This window comes from Cetorhinus maximus, chromosome 5 (assembly GCF_964194155.1).
Source record: "Cetorhinus maximus chromosome 5, sCetMax3.hap1.1, whole genome shotgun sequence".
NCBI lineage: Eukaryota > Metazoa > Chordata > Chondrichthyes > Lamniformes > Cetorhinidae > Cetorhinus > Cetorhinus maximus.
Window position 1 is genome coordinate 125,193,450 of NC_135883.1, and position 17,708 is coordinate 125,211,157.

Consider the following 17,708-nt stretch of genomic DNA (forward strand, 5'->3'; position numbering starts at 1 on the left):
AAGAGAAACTTCTTCGCTCAGAGGGTGGTGAACCTGTGGAATTCTCTATCACAGAAGGCTGTGGAGGCCAAGTCACTGAATATAGTTAAGAAGGAAATAGATAGATTTCTAGTTTCTAAAGACTTCAAGCGGTTTGGGGGGAGAGCAGGAGTATGGCATTGAAGTAGAGGGTCAGCCATGATCATATTGAATGGTGCAGCAGGCTGAAAGGGCCGAATGACCTACTCCTGCTCCTATTTTCAATGTTTCTATGGAACTAGATAAATACTTGAAAGGGAAAATACTAGGCTATGGGGGAAGATCAGGGGAGTGCAACTATTTGGATAGCTGTACCAAAGTGCTAACATGGGCATGATGGGCCAAATAGCCTCCCTTCTGTGCTCTATCATTCTACTGGGAGTAGATCCTTCTTTAACATGTGCAGCGATAACAGGTGGGATATTTTTAAAACGTTTTTTGTAAAGCTTTTTCAGATGCACTAATACAGTTTTTGTTCTGGCCTCTTTGAGATTAGTAAGCCAGTATTAAGGTTTCTAAAACAAGGGCAGGACTTTCCCCGCAGGCTTCTGCACTCCACCATCAGGCTCAAATGGCAGGGGAGGCCCTAGTTTCCTTGTTGGGGCCTGGACACCCCTGGTCCTCTTGACAACAAGGTAGTTTGTAAGCAAAATTGAAAAGTGCATTTATCTGCGTCTCTCCTAGCTCAAAGCCCAGTTTTGGCCTAGCAGGGAAGCCACCTCTACTCTCCCGCTGAGATCTCAGGTAAAATACAACAGGCGGGGCTGTCATTGGAGCCAGATCTGTATCTTTAAAGAAGGTCCCTGTCATCTTTGAGTGGGTATTCTGGATCTGTTTACAATTGTATTTGACCAAGATGGAGAGGGAATGATGGAGTGGAGGATGGGGGTCAGTCCCCATTCTGTTTTAACTGCTAAGAAAAATGAACCCTGCTTTGTCAGAACTTGATCTGGGTTGCACACACATCTGTAATCAACTAACCATTATTCTAAATAAAACTCCTTCTTTCTCACATATCCATGTTGTCTCCAAGGCTCGCAAGTATTTTGTCACCCATACATCCTAGAAGCCCAGGGTTGTGAGCTCCAAGTACTTCAGTGGGTTATAGACAGCAGCTTTTTACTTCTCGGACTTGGGTTTGTTTGAGTTCAGCCCATGCAGATAGGGACTCCTGCCTCTACTGGTTTTTAAGACCCTCATTCAGAAAGTCAAGTCCTTTGCGAATGGGTAGCCCTGCCACCTAACCCCCTATTCTGCCACCAGGAAAATGGCTCAGAGGTGCGATGGAACTTGGGAACCAGCACACCATCCGGTGGCACTACTTTTAGTGCCCACCCCCCACTGTGCCCGCCCCTGGCGGGGCTTAAACATACAGCTCTAGGATGCATGAGATGAAAGTATCCCATTTCCCAGCAGTAACACACACCATCATGAGAGCAAAATTCCCAGAAAGAAACAAATTACAATTATCAAAACACAACTATTCCTCTTTGCCTTTAAATTGAACAGATGTGACATTCTTAAAATCAACAATATATTGCTGCTGTTTTCTTGAGAGATTTTATCATTTCTATAGTTTATGTTAAGAAAAAAAAGTCCATGACTGTGCATGTATTTTCTGATAGTTCCTTTATTGCTGGACAATCTATCAGATGGTCAGTGAGTATCAAAAATTCCATCTTATATAGAAATCTTCCAGCACAGAGAAAGGTAATTTAGTTTAACCAGTATATGCCAGTTGATAAAGGCAAAATACTACGGATGCTGGAAATCTGAAATAGAAACAAAAAATGCTGGAAAAACTCAGCAGGTCTGACAGCATCTGTGGAAAGACAGAGTTAACATTTCGAGTCCATGTGACTCTTCTTCAGAACTAAAGGGAAGTAGGGATGTGGTGAAATATATACTGTTTAAGGGGGGGTGGAGCAGGTGAAGCTGGATAGAAGGCCAGTGATAGCTGGAGGCAAAGGAGAGATTGCGAAAGATGTCATAATCAAAGGTCAAAGGGTTGTTAATGGTGGTGGTACTGGCTAAAGGAGGTGCTAATGGTGACATTAAGAGCGGAAATCAGAATGCGATAAAAGACGGACCAGAGTAAGCACTCTGGAAATAGACAGATGGCCCTAGTGGGGGTGGAGTGGGGTGGGGAAGGGGGACGGTGGCGGGAAAAAAGATCGATAAGGCTAAAAGCTGGGGATAAAAGAATGAATAAAAATGGAAAAAAATGATAATAATGAAAATTATAGGGAAAAAAATAAAATAAATAAAAATAAATAAATAAAAATGAATATAGAAAAAAGGGGATCTATATTCATTTATATTTTCTATTTTCATTTTTATTTTTAAATTTTTATTTATTTATTTTATTTTTTCCCCTATAATTTTCATTATTATCATTTTTTTTTCCATTGCAGTTGCCGCTCCTAAAAAAGATCAAGGAATATTCTTTTAAAAATATTTTAAAAGAAATATTCTAAAATGCTGCCAATCGCACAGGTCCGGCAATATGCAAACATGTTTAAGGGGAAACTCGAGAGAAAACACGCTTCTCAAAACTAACACAATTTTGGGTCCAATTTGTGCCCAGTTTACCAAACACTGAACAAACAAGGAAGATGACATTCATCTGGTGCTTCAACAAAAATTATATTCTGATCACCAGGCTTACCGACAGATACTTTCTCAAGGGCAATTAGGGATGGGCAATAAATGTTGGCCTAGCCAGCGATGCCCACGCCCCATAAATGAATTTAAAAATTGGTTTGATGAACACAATATGCACGGAAGGCTCTATGCAACAGACTCAGGAAATTTTAATAAAAGGATGTAAATGTTTAATGTCATTGTCAGTTACTGTGGCTTACAGTTTAGAAAGATAAGATCTCTTTGATCTTCCTCCTGCCTGCTTCTTTTATCTCATGCGGCAACCATTTCCCCATATCTTCCCATTTGCCTTAATTCTTTCAAGGCTAATTTAAGTTCTTAATTTCCAAAACAATTATATCTTTTAACACTGGCAATTGCAAACATTTTTGACTTTAGAATTGGTGGCGATGCTGTTTACTGCATAGGATTCTTTGAATAAACTCAGAACTGTAAGCCTTAGATTATTATTTTGAATTTCACCGCAAAATTACTGCTGCAGACGGAGTGGTTAAAAGATGGTGTCAATGCTCTTGGAAATTAAAGTTTATGAAGTGCTGCTTCAGAATAGGGCAATGATCTGCTGTATCTAGAGCACACGGTTACACACAAGATTGGAAATTAATAGAATTAACCCCTTCAGATTCACATCCAAGTTACTACTCTCTGAAAGTGCATGGAGGGCTATCAATGGTGGCATCAATGACATTGGATTTTCGGAAATGCTGCCACGCAAGGACAGCCAAGGACTTGAGCTTCTTGTTCCCTGGTGTCCATGGGGAAAACTTATGGGCAGAATTTTGCCGGCAGGGAGCAGGGGGCGGGGCCCACTCGCCGACGCGTAAAATGATGCGGGATGATGTCGGGCAGAACCCCCGACGTCACCCCGCCCCATTTAAATTTTCAGGAAGGCAGGCCCACAGCAAAATCAGCTGTGCGCCCGCCGACCTGTCAGTGGCCAATTGAGGCCATTGACAGGATCAATTATACAATTAAAGGACCTGCCCGTCCAACCTTAAGGTTGGCAGGCAGGTCAGGAGCCCCGGTGGCAAATAAAGAAATCATGAAACCTCATCCACCGGCGGAATGAGGTTTCATATAGGTTTTAAAAATTTTAATAAAGTTTTTCTGTAAATTATGAACATGTCCCATCTCATGTCACATGAGGGGAACATGTTAGGGATTTTTTTCTTTTCTATTTTTAATATTTTTCAAAGTGGAAGCGATCTCCCTGAGGCTGCACTTAGCCTTAGGGAGATGTGCGCTCTTTCGTGCGCATGCAACAAAAAAGAGCGCACTCTCGCTTTTAGGAAATCCCCCCTGCCCACACAGGGAGCGCATAGCGCTTCCTGCTGGATGTACCGCTGGGTGGGCCTTAATTGGCCCGCCCACATAAAATGGCGGTGCGGCCCGCTTCGTTGGCGAGGATCGGCTCCCTACCCGCCGGAGATTGGGTTGGGCCTGCTCGCCCAACAGGCAGAAAATTCTGCCCTATGTCTTTTTTTAGCTTTGGCAGGAAATGCCTCAAATCACCTGTTTTGTGCTGCAGTAAATTGGTATCCCCAATGATCCCATAAAAGCTTTGAGGCAAAGAAACATTCAAGGTGATGCCATCTTGACAGGCACTTGCAGCAGCTTAATAGCTCTGGACTATGCCTGCAGGTTTTTCTAAAGCAGATTCCACCATTCTTTTACTGCCTGCACTCATGAATCTTCAAAGACTAGCTTACAAAGGCTATGAGGTTTAGAAAATTACACTGGGCCTGATATATTTGGTTGGCAGTGTAGCAGTCAGGAGGCAGGGTAGTACGTATTTCAGACACACAAACTCACAGAAAGAATCACAGAAATGTTAACAACACAGAAGGAAGCCATTCAGCCCATCATGTCTGCACCGGCTCTGTGAATGAGCAATTAATTAATTAGTTTATAATTCTCCTGTCTTCTCCCTGTAACCCTGCACATACTTCCTTTTTAGATAACAGTCTAATTCCCTTTTGAATGCTTTAATTGAACCTGCCTCCACCACACTCTCAGGCAGTGCATTCCAGACCTTAGCCACTTACTGCATGAAAAAAAAATTTCTCATTCTGTTTTTGCTTCTTTTACCAATTAGTTTAAACCAGTGCCCTCTCATTCTTGATCCTTTCACACTGGAGCAGCCTTCACCCAACCTGTAGCCTGAAATCTGTGTAAAGACCATAGGTAATGAGTCTCTGGTTTGGTTTTCTCTGCATTGCAATGAAAACGGACACAGACGGAACAAAATGGTGAAGAAAAGTAGCCTGGTGATGTTTCTCTTTCTGTATGGAGATTATTTTAACACCATTTCACATAACTGCAACGTTCTAGCTGGCAAACTACACATAGAGAAGATACACATAGGCTTGAATGTTTGGCTCGGTGAGCAGGGGCGGGGGCGCTCGCCAATGCATAAAATGGCGCACGGTGATTTCGGGCGTGCATACCGACGTCACCGCGCATCATTCCAATCTTCAGTTTGGCGGGTGTGCACCGGAGTCGGCTGTGTGCCCGCCGAACGGTCAAAGGCCTGCTAAGGCCATTTATAAACTAATTAAAAGGATTAACAGAGTTGCCCGTCCAACCTTAAGGTTGGCGGGCGGACGAGGAGCCCAGGCGGCCTTCGCATTTTTCATGAAACCTCATCCACGGTCAGGATGAGGTTTCATGAAGGATTTATAAATCAAATAAACTTTTTTATTAAAATTCATTGATGTGTCCCAGCTCATGTGACATTGTCACATGAGGGGACATGTCTGAAAATGTTTTTCTTTTCTTTATTTAAATGTTTCATAATGAAATTAAACTCCCTGAAGCAGCTCCGTGCCTCAGGGAGATTTCTGCGCTCTTCTGTGCGCATGCGCGAAAGAGCACAGGCCCTGACTCTCCCTCCTCCCCCAGCCCGCACAGGTAGCGCTCAGAACTTCTGGGTGCGCATCACGCTGGGCAGACCTTAATTGGCCCCGCATGTAAAATGGCGGCGCACAGCCGATCGCGGGCGGCGATCAGCTGTGCACCCGCCCGCGCCCACTCCCATTCAGCCCCCCTGACGGGGAGAAAATTCTCCCCATACAGAAGATGATTAGCCTTTTCACAAAAATATAGAATGCTAGAGCTCAGGGACTAGTTAATGAAGTGTGTGCAGGTGCTTTTCTCCGCGAGAACAATGCACTGTAATCCCACACTCCGGTTTAATCCCACATCCTTAAAATTATTTTTCGAAAAAATGCAGCCTCCTCACAGCTCACCCTCCCACCCAGCTTTGTGTCAACTGCTGCCACTCCTCCTCCCTTCAGGTGCCTGGGGCCCCAGCCTGACTCCTTGAGGGGAAGGAGCACCTGGAGGGATGTCGAGGTGCCCTGTTTCCCTCTCACGTTGTCACTGCAGGAACTCACCCATGGCTCCCGTGGGTCTACACATATCTCTGTGTTCTGCTGGACCAGGGTCTCCATAACATCCGCCATCCTCCCCATGGAGGCTTCCATACATGCACATGTGGGCACCACTTCATCAGGGAGCAGGCGGACGCACTCCTCCAATTCATGTGTCACTCTGTTGAGGGCTTCCAACAGCGTGATGTTCCCCCGCCTTCTGCTGACTCTCCAAGATGAGTTGGGAGGCCAAATCCAGAGGATTGTCATCTGACTTGGACCTCACAGATGCCTGTTCCCCAGCAGTCCTCCGAGTGCCGGGGAGCTTGGCTGAACCTGCCTCCTGATGCTGCTGACACACGTCTGTGCGGTGACCATCAGGTTGTGAACCTAAGCCTGCTCTAGATCTAGGTCCCACTGAGGTGTGTGTCTCTGCGCTGTGACAGGTATTCAAGGCTGCTGATTTCCAGCACTTTACTGGAAGACGTGTCCTCTTGTCTGGAGGTGAGGACCTGGATGGAGCTGAGGTACTGGTTGACTGAGGGTGTTGGCACTTGGCAGAGCTTCCCTGTGAACCAAAGTTGAGATAATTAGTGCATGGCAGCAGAGTCAAAAGCAGGAGGGAGAGCACTCACTTTTGCATTGAGAGAGGGATGGTGTGGTGTAGGATCCTCACGCGAGTGTTCGCCGCTGACCTCACCGTCACCACAGGCATGGTCAACATCCTCACCAGTAAGCACGATGGCACACTCCTCAAAGTAAGTGAAGGGCCTAATGTAGGCCTCTCCACCACTGGTCTGGGACCTCTCCCTGCTGGTGTGAGCAGGCTTCTCCTGCATGGAAACAGATGGAGAGAGTGTGAGCAGGACACATGGCACTGCATGGAATGTTTGTGTAGTGAGCGGAACTATGGACGGGATGAGGAGGTGAGCTCCAGAGGATATGAGCCTGATGGAGATGTGAGTGTGTGTGTGAGAGTTAGTGGTGTTGTCCCTTGAACTGTGAGAACCCTGTGGATGTGTGATGGGTTTGTTAGTTGAGAGTGATGAGAAGAGTGAGTTACCTTGGCGGAACAGATGAGACCATTCATCCTGTAGTTGCACTGGGTAGCTGTCCGCTTTTGCAGGGCGTTGGCGCTGACCACAGCTGCCACCACCTCCCAAGCCGGATTGGTGATGTTGCTGCCCATCCTGTGGCCATAGCAGGGGTAGAGGCCTCCGTGACGTTCAAAAGGCACTCGAGGGATGCATCACTGAAGCTGGGGGGCTGCAGACTTTTTGCCTTGCGGGGCCATTCTGTCTTCTATGCAGCAGTCCTGGGCTGGAAGCTATGAGAGGTATGCGCGCAGCTACACTTTAAATGTGATGCCTGGCGTGATGAAGCAGTGAGGTAATGGCGTAGTGGGTGAATGAGAGCCCACCTGTCATGGAAGTGGCGTGTTTCCTGGCAATGCATAATTAATGTGGCGGGTTTAGGACAATATGGTGTGAGAAGCCGCCTTTGCGGTTAGGGCGCAAATCTGGGATGATTGTGTCCTACACTTTTAAAAATTTAAAGATTGTTATGACCTGTCCCCAGGCAAGTTCCCCCAGTTTGTTATGATCCCGGACAAGATGCCTCAAATTGTTATGCTTGCGGTGAGGAGAATGAGCTGGCTCCCCTTCTTTATTTAACCCCCTTGTTTGGTCACAATAAAGTTAATTTATAAAGGATCCCTTCCCTCATGTGTACACATTCCCAGTCCAAATGTATTTATGTATAAGAAGGAGCCAATTTAACCAGGCTTTCTTGAGTCAAAGAAAGAGTAATTTTATTAGTTACTAAAAACCTGAGAAAAAATAATAAAAGCACAATATACATACACACAGATTAGAAATGAGAAGTTGAGTCCAAAAATAAAAGGTAAAAAAAATACAAGTTAGTCTTTGTCTTGTCCATGAGGAGTAGTTGGCGAAACATTGCAGCTGTTAAGTCGGGTGATTCCGGTAGAGCTGACTTTGGCAGTTTAGCAGTTGGTTTGGAGACACTTGGCTCTGCAGGTTAGCTGAAGGAGCTGTGCTATTCCTTGACTGTGGCTTTGCTAACTTGTGACTTGTCTCCAGCAACAGAGAAATACTTTTTTTTTTACCTGCAAGCTGCAGGGATGCCTAGTTGATGTTCTTCAGCTGTGACTTTCACAGCACACACTAGAACACACAGATCAGGTTTGCAGCTAGCTTTTGAACCCCTTTTTCTTGTGTATTCCTGGAAGGAAAAAACAAACATATCTTTCACCTAGAATTTGCTTTCTTTCAACTCAGATCATGTCCACATTCTGAGATGTAACTCAACAGGAGATGGTTTCTGCTGAGGTGTGGTAATCAGTCTCTATTGTCTCCGCAACCACAGGAGATTAAAGTTCAGTCTTTTGCATTGCATCTCTCCCTTTCAAGTGTCTCTGTCTGAAGTAGGCTTTGACATCTTTTCAGGTGCAACATTCCATTCTCTCTGGGCTAGTCGATCAAGTGTAATCCACACAGGAATATAAAGTGGTTACTTTATATTTTCTGCCTTTTTTTTCCTTTAAAAAGTTCAATACATCCGTAAGTCAAACATGGGCAAGGAAACCTCCTGCTGATTATCACGTACCGCCGCCTCCCTCCCCACTCTCAGCTGATGAATCAGTGCTCCTCCATATTGAACACCACTTGGAGGAAGCATTGAGGGTGGTAAGGCCCCAGAACGGGAGACATCAATGTCTATTACCAAGAGTAGCTCGGTAGCACCACTACTGGTCGAGCTGGCCGAGTTCTAAAGGACATAGATGCTAGACTGGGTCTGTGGCAGGTGGTGAGGGAACCAACAAGTGGGAAAAACATACTTGACCTCATCCTCACCAACCTGCCTGCTGCAAATGCATCTGTCCATGACAGTGTCAGTAGGAATGACCACTGCACAGTCCTTGTGGAGACAAAGTCCCGACTTCACCTTGAGGATACCCTCCATTGTGTTGTGTAGCACTCCCACTATGCAAAATGGAATAGATTTTGAAAAGATCTAGCAACTCAAGACTGGGCATCCATGAGGCACTGTAGGCCATCAGCAGCAGCAGAATTGTACTCGAACACAATCTGTAACCTCATAGCCTGGCATATCCCCCACTCTACCATTATCATCAAGCCAGGAGATCAACCCTAGTTCAATGAATACTGCAGGAGGGCATGCCAGGAGCAGCACCAGGCATACCTAAAAATGAGGTGTCAACCTGGTGAAACTGTAAAACAGGGCTACTTGCGTGCCAAACAGCATAAGTATCAAGTGATAGATAGAGTTAAGTGATCCCACAATCAACGGATCAGATCTAAGCTCTGCAATCCTGCCACATCCAGTTGTGAATGGTGGTGGACAATTAAACAACTCACTGGAGGAGGTGGCTCCACAAATATCCCCATCCTCAATGATGGAGGGGCCCAGCTCATCAGTGCAAAAGATAAGGCTGAAGCATTTGCTACAATCTTCAGCCAGAAGTGCCGAGTGGATGATTCATCTCGGCCTCCTCCGGAGGACCCCAGCATCACAGATGTCAGTCTTCAACCAATTTGATTCACTCCTCGTGATATCAAGAAACAGCTGAAGGCACTGGATACTGCAAAGTCTATGGGCCCTGACAATATTCTGACAATAGTACTGAAGACTTGTGCTCCAGAACTTGCTGCACCCCTAGCCAAGCTGTTCCAGTACAGCTACAACAGTGGCATGTACCCAGCTATGTGGTAAATTGCCCAAGTGTGTCCTGTGCACAAAATACAGGACAAATCCTATCCAGCCAAATATTGCACCATCAGTCTACTCTCACCCATCAGTAAAGTAATGGAAAGGGTCATCAACAGTGCTATCAAGTGGCACTTGCTTAGCAATAACCTGCTTACTGATGCCCAGTTTGGGTTCTGCCAGGGTTACTCAACTCTTGACCTCATTACAGCCCTGGTTCAAACAGGGACAAAAGAGCTGAATCCCGAGGTGAACTGAGAGTGACTGCCCTTGACATCAAGGCCACATTTAACCGAGTGTGGTATCAAGGAGCCCTAGCAAAACTGGAGTCAATGGGAATCAGGGGGAAAACTTCACTGGTTAGATTCACACCTAACACAAAGGAAGATGGTTATGGTTTTTGGAGGTCAGTCACCTCAGCTCCAGGACATCACTGCAGGAGTTCCTCAGGGTAGTGTCCTTGGCCCAACCATCTTCAGCTGCTTCATCAATGACCTTCCTTCCATCATAAGGTCAGAAGTGGGGATGTTCGCTGATGATTACACAATGTTTAGCACCATTCGTGATTCCGTAGATACTGAAGCAGTCCACGTCCAAATGCAGCAAGACCTGGACAATATCCAGGCTTGGGCTGGCAAGTGGCAAGTAATGTTCACGCCACACAAGTGTCAGGCAATGACCATCTCCAACAAGATAGAGCGTAATCATCGTACCTTGATGTTCAATAGCGTTACCATCACTGAATCCCCCAATATCAGCATCCTGGGGGTTACCATTGACCAGAAACTGAACTAGATTAGCCATACAAATATTGTGGCTACAAGAGCAGGTAAGAGGCTAGGAATCCTGTGATGAGTAACTTTCCTCCTGACTCCCCAAAGCCATCCACCATCTACAAGGCACAACTCAGGAGTGTGATGGAATACTCCCCACTTGCCTGGATGAGTGCAGCTCCCACAACACTCCACCACCCTCCTAGGCAGCGCATTCCAGACCATCACCACCCTCTGGATAAAAAGGTTTTTTCTCACATCCCCACTAATAAGTCACATAATTGGGAACTTTGGAGGAAAAGTTTCCTAAGATACAGCATTACTTCAGATTTAGACAAAAATTCAGAAGTAGAGCAGACTAACATGCTGCTTTATTTGGTAGGCCCCATTGTGGGTAACACTATTGCAAGACAGAGAATCAATGAATCATCTGCTAAGTTTGAAGTTCTAAAATCACTCAATGTTTATTTTAATCTAAGAAGCAATAAATCACTCAAAAGAGCTAAATTTAACAACCAGCTCTAACAGCCAGGAGAACCTGCTGATTCATTCATCAATGATCCATTAAGGATGACAGAAGGTTGCTAATATGGAGACTTACAATCTAAATTCATCAGAGACAGAATAGTGGTAGGAGTAGCGAATGATGCACCCTCTAACTTCATGCAAGCAAAGGAAGATCTAACCCTGCAAAAGGCCACCCAGATAGTTAGGAAGTCAGAACTCCATGAGCAGCACAGAACCATTTTAAGAGGAGGTGATAAACCATGGTGCAGAGAACCCACAGTTCAGCTAGTAAAGCAACAAAGGCACAGGGACACTCTAGGCCAGAGAAAGCAATAGCCAAAGTGGCCAGCAGAGTGACCATGCCACCGCTGTGGAGCAAAGCACCCCCACAGGCAGGATCAATGTCCTGCAATTTCAGCCCAATGTTTACAGTGCAGCAGGATTGGACACTACAGCAAACTGTGCAAGACAAAAACATTGAAATGCACAGAAGGCCCAAAGATAATACATGGGAAGGAGACTGCAAGCCTGGAAGATACACAGCCGTGCTTCTTGGGTGAGGTCAAAGATCTTGGTCTCTTCTTTTGGAATGCAGACATTTCAGTCAATGGCCATTTAACAAATTTTAAATTAGACACAGGAGCTAACATCACAGTCCTGTAAACATAAGAACAAAAGAAATAGGAGCAGGAGTAGGCCATTCGGCTCCTTAAGTCTGCCCCACCATTCAATAAGATCATGGCTGACCTGCCCCAGGCCTCAATTTCTCTTTCGTGTCAGCTCCTCATAGCCCTGAACTCCCTGATATTTCAAAAATCTATCTACCTCCTCTTTAAATATTTTCAATGATCTATCCTCCACAACTCTCTGGGGTAGAGAATTCCAGATTGACTACCCTCTGAGAGAGAGTGGATAAAGAACCATGGTTAAAGGACCTCTGGCTTCAAACAACAGACACACCATTCTATGGGCTCAGAGGAATGCGACTCCCAGTCATAGGCATGATTCTGGAATCACTAAGGTATGGTGGTAAACAAGTCTTCGAGCTGATGTACGTCATCTGTAACTAGCCTTTCTCCCTCTTGAGCAAGATACGTGTATAGCTCTGGACCTTCTCAAGTCGGCAGAAGATGTCAAGGCAATCACTGTCGTTAATCATACAGAACTGCAAGTTCCTGATTATGCAAACGTAAAAAAAGAGTATCCTGACTGAGACTTCAGCTGTGAACTGTTTTCTCTCTTTGCTGAGCAGGTTTATTCATCCTCATTCCAGGTGCTGAAAAACCTTCAATTGTCAGACTAGCCAACCGCCCAGGAGGCATGCACGCCGCCTCCAGTGGTGGATGTAAAAGAGGATGACCAGCAGTCCGATGAGCCTCAACCTCCAGCTCCGATGATGGTGTAGCAGGTCAACGCTGCAACCGCTGGACATAGGCTGCAACTCCCAGCCGGCATGCCAAAGCCACAAGAGATACTGGAACCTGAAAGCATCCATCCATTGCCGATAATAAAGCACAGAGGGGAGTGTACCACAAAAACTTCATTCTAGTCACAGGAATGCTCATCCTCCACCAAGAGAACATTGCCATGATGCAGACAACAACAGAAGAAGTGCAAAAAATGACAAGTAGGCAAGCACAATGTTCATCCACCCTACATGAAGCAAGTTAGGGTAGCAACCACCAACCAGCGCAACAGCCGAACCAACCAATGCGGTTTAACACGAAAGAATGGAAGAAAAAGATGAAAACAAACACAAATGCCAGAACAACCTCCAAACCTACAGAAAGAACAAGCAGCAACAGAGCCTACCACTCCTGCAACAGTAGTACAAACGAGATATGGAAGGGTTATAAGACGTCCAGACAGCCTGAATTCAAGGACTTGAAGAGGTGGAATGGGGTATTGATAGTGTAGTAATGACAATGTAAATGTATGATAGTAATAACAATGTAAGATATAAGGTAAACCATATTCACTTAAAATGCATTGGATGAAGACTTAGGGGAGGTGCAATATAAGGTCTGGCACATATAGGGTTTATGTGCGACTAAGTACAGGCCCACCCACATAGTGATGTAAGAGGGCACATGACCCATACCCAGGGTCAGTCTAGGGTTGGACAGAGCAGTGTGTGCCAGCGAGCACGGAGACAGCTCCTAGCTTGTACCCTTTACTGTAAATTTGTAAATAGTTCTAAGAGTCAATAAAGACTTACAGTTAGCCTACATATGATTACAAAGACTTCTTCAGACCTAGCAAACTGTAACCAACACCTTACAACATACATCAACCTGACTTGGAAATATATCGCCATTCCTTCACTATAGCTAGGTCAAAATCCTGAAACCTCACTCCTAACAGCACTGTGTGTGTTCCTACACCACATGGACTGCAGTGGTTCAAGAAGGTGGATCACCACCACCTTTTCAAGGGCAATTAGGGATGGGCAACAAATGCTGGCCTAGCCAGAGAGGCCCACATCCTGTGAAAGAATAGAAAAATCTCTACACAATGGAGAACATTGTCACTGAAGAAGATATCAGCACCATTCCAGACTTTCCTGTCATGGAGAGCTGGAAAAGCCAACCCCCATAGTAGAGCTCAACCAGGCCATTGACCATCTTGCCAGTGGTAAAGCCCCAGGAAACGATGGCATTCCACTTGAAATCATCAAGAGTGGAAAACCGGCACTGCTGCAGCATCTCCATGAACATTTGTGTCGCTATTGGAAGCAAAGATCTGTGCCTCAAGACATGTGTGATGCAAACATAGTCAAACATTGTCAAAAACAAAGGGGACTAACTATTGTCTGAAACAATTCCTGAGGTATCTCTTTGTTAAGTGTTGTGGGGAAGGACTTTGACTGCATTGTTCTGACCAGATTACAGACTCTGGATCACAGATGCACCCTGAGTCTCAGTGTGGCTTCAGAGCTGGCAGATCAACAGTTGACATGATTTTCTCACTTTGGTAGCTACAGGAAAAGAGCTGCAAAGACTACAGGCCACTCTTCATTGCCTTCATAGACCACAACAAGACTTTTGATCTCGTTAGCAGAGACAAACTCTTTAAACTGCTGTGGAAAGTAGGCTGCCCACCTGGACTCTGAGGTTATTTCTTCTTTCCATAAGAGCATGCACAGTTTCATCAATTACAATGGAGCAACAATGGAGGCTTTCAAAATCAGCAGCAGAGTAAAGCAGGGCTGCGTCCTGGCGCCAACTCTCTTTTGCATATTCTTTGCCATGCTGCTATTGTATTGAGGGTGTTCAACTGCATATCAGAGCCGACAGCAAGCTGTTCAACTTGGCAAGACTGCATGTCAAGACCAAAGTACGTAAAGTCCTAATCTATGATTTGGTGTTTGTTTATGATATCGTGCTGACCTCCCATACTGAAGTTCACGTGCAGCAGCTTGTAGGTTGGTTCTCCAAGGCCTGCAAGGGGTTCAGACTGATAATCAGTGTTAGGTAGGCCAAGGTTACGTGATAGTACGTAAAGACTCCAACATCCATCAACATAGACAACCTCACTTTGGAGGTCGTCAAGAACTTTGCACATCTTAGATCAACAATTACCAGCAACCTGTCCCTTGATGCCGAAATCAGCACCAGGATTGCTAAGGCTGCAGATGTCATGTCAAAGTTGAAAAGTCAAGTGTGGGCCAACAGCAAACTAACTGAAAATACAAAGCTTTGTGTGTACCAGGCTTTTACTCAGTATCCTACTTTGCAGTACTAAAACATGGACCAACTTTTGCAAGCCAAGAAAAACTGTTGAACAGCTTCCACCTCTGCTACCACAGACAAATATTGGGCATCTCTTAACAAAGAACGAAAGCACACCAGCGTGCAGGAATGCCCAGCATGTTTGACCTCTTGAGGCGACTCAGATGGTTGGGTCATATATGCCGAATGGATGATGGCCACATCCCCAAAGACATGCTCTATGGTGAGCTTGCTGTCGGCACGAGACCAACAGGTTGTCCACGTTTTCAATAGATGTGGTGATGAGCCCAAAAAAGAAAAAAAAGTAACTTACCGCATCTTGAATCGGAGATCCGGCCTTGGAGTTTGGGACCTACAGTTCCCAGCGGGCCCCGGCAGTCTCTGTGCATGCGCCAGCCGTAGAAGGGCCACGCCTGTGCAGTTGGCGCATTTTTTTCGGCTTCAGGTCGGTAAGCAGCATAGGCACAGTTCATTTTTTAAAATATTTTTAGATGGAAACTGTTCCTGAGTGCCTGAGCAGGAAGGAAAGAAGAGGAAGTAAGTGAAACAGCATGAAAAGAAGGTCAGCTGATCATCTGCATTTCTACAGAGGAGCACCAATCCACAGAAAGAGCCAGAGGAAGCAGGGCACTGGAGCAGCAGGGAGCAGGTCCCAGAACAAAGGAAAAAGTTCCAAAACCTGGGAGTGGGACAAAAACAGGTCCCAGGAAGACAGTCAAGTCAAGGAACAAGGACAGAAGTCAGAAACAGGTGCCATTCAGTGAAGTCACAATAAGGAGCAGAGGGAAAGACTCCAAATTAAAAAGGCAGAGCTACAGGGAGGAGACTTAAAGCAAGCAAGCTTTAGAGAAGCCAGAAGACCCCAGGAGGCAACCAAAGTTTGGCGACTCCTCACTGCGAGCCTTTGGAGCAGTGGTGTTCTGCTTGGCATAGCTAAATATCTGAGAAAGCGCATGTGGAAGGTGAAGCTTGAATGCACGTAGAGATCCAGCGGAAAGGAACATTGAAAAGAAAGCTTGAAACCCTGGAGATGGATCCTTGTTGGAGACATCTGAGTGAAAGCACAGTTTCGAAGAGAATTCCAAAGTGAGTTCTTTGAAGATGGAGATTGGAAGCCCTCATCAGAATGACAGGGTTTCAGTGAGACCGATTGGCTCACTGTATGACAAGTGTCTGGGGGTTGGGGAGTGAGTTGATGAAAAATCCGTAGAAACTTTGTTTTGTAGTGCGGTGTGTCTGACCACAGTTCACCTATGAATTTACATGGACTGTATGCTTATTGTGAACATTAGAGTATAAGATAGATTTTGTAATTTGAGTTATCTTTACAGATTTGTATATATCTACAAAGGTATAGTTGGGGTGAAGGAATAGTATAATATAGTTCATCCTTTCTTGTTTAATAAATGTTTTATTATTTTGTTAAAAGTTCACCAGCAGACTCCTGTGACTCTGTTTAGTAGCCACCCTCCACGTTTCTAAACAAAAACTACAAGTTAGGATCTATAAAGCCAAGTTCCACCCTGGGATCTGACTCACTCAGTAGTAACATCAGCTGGGATCATAACAATGTGCATCTGTAAGCAAGACTTCAAGTTGACTGGGCTCAGAGTTAGTGCATGGGAAATCCTTGCTGCTGACCGGAGTGCCTGGAGACAAGCAGTCAGAAGGGTGTAGATAAAGCAGAGAACAAAACAAATGACCAGATGGTGGAAAAGAGACCCCACTAGAAGGAAAAACATCAGTCAACATTGGGCCAACACTATTCATCTGTGCCAGCCATGGAAGGGAATGCCACTCACGAATCAGCCTCTACAGCCACACAGGCGATGTTCAATACAGAAGTGACATATACCCTGGGTGAAACCTATCATCTCCCTACTACTACTTAAGGCAGAATATACTTGCCTTAGAGGGAGTGCAGTGAAGGTTCACTGGACTGATGATTGGGATGAGAGGATTGCCCTGTGAGGACATTAGATTTAGAAGAATGAAAGTTGATCTCTTTGAAACATATGAAATTCTTAAGGGGTTTGACAGGGCAAATGCTGAGAGGGTGTTTCCCCCGGCTGGGAAGTCTAGGACTAGGGGGCCATAGTCTCAGAATAAGGTGTGAGCATTTAAGATTAAAATGAGGAGAATGTCTTCGCTCAAACAATTGTAGATCTTTGGAATTTTCTTCCCCAGAGAGCCGTGAATGCTCAGTCAATGACTGTATAAAGACAGGGATTGACAGACTATTGGAGACTAAGGATATGTGGATAATGCAGGAAGGTGAAGTAGAGGCAAAAAGTCTGTTATAATTTTATCGAATGGTGGAGCAGGCTCGAAGGGCTGAATGACTTACTCCTTTCCCATTTCTTGACTTCTTATATTCCATCAAATCATCCCTTCATGTTCTCACTCACATGAAGAACACCCTGACTCCTCAAGTTGCTAGAACAGGCAGTTATATGTATTTTTGTCACTGTGAAGCTTCAATTTTAGTTTCTGAATTTGGTGGGGGTAGTATCACTTCACTTGAGGTTCATACTAGCTTCAGTTACAGAAAAGAAAGACCTAGCATTGTGCCTGAGCCTCCACTCTGTTCCATGTAATATTTCCCAATCCAGGGAGCAGGAAGGTAATCGTGCACAAGCTTTAGTCAATGTGGCTTTGCAACTGGGGACCAAGTGGCACCTGAGAATAATTTAGAATGATTGCTCCTCACTTTAATCTTGTCTCTTATGAGGAGCACCCCGGGATTGCCACTAACCTCCTTGGTGATAAATGTGATGAGACTACTGTTTCAAACAATCCATACTGCTAATATGATAGCGAGTATACTGTTGGCCCATTAAGGGGTTAATAACAACAACAGTTTGCATTTATATAGCACTGTTAATGAGGTAAAA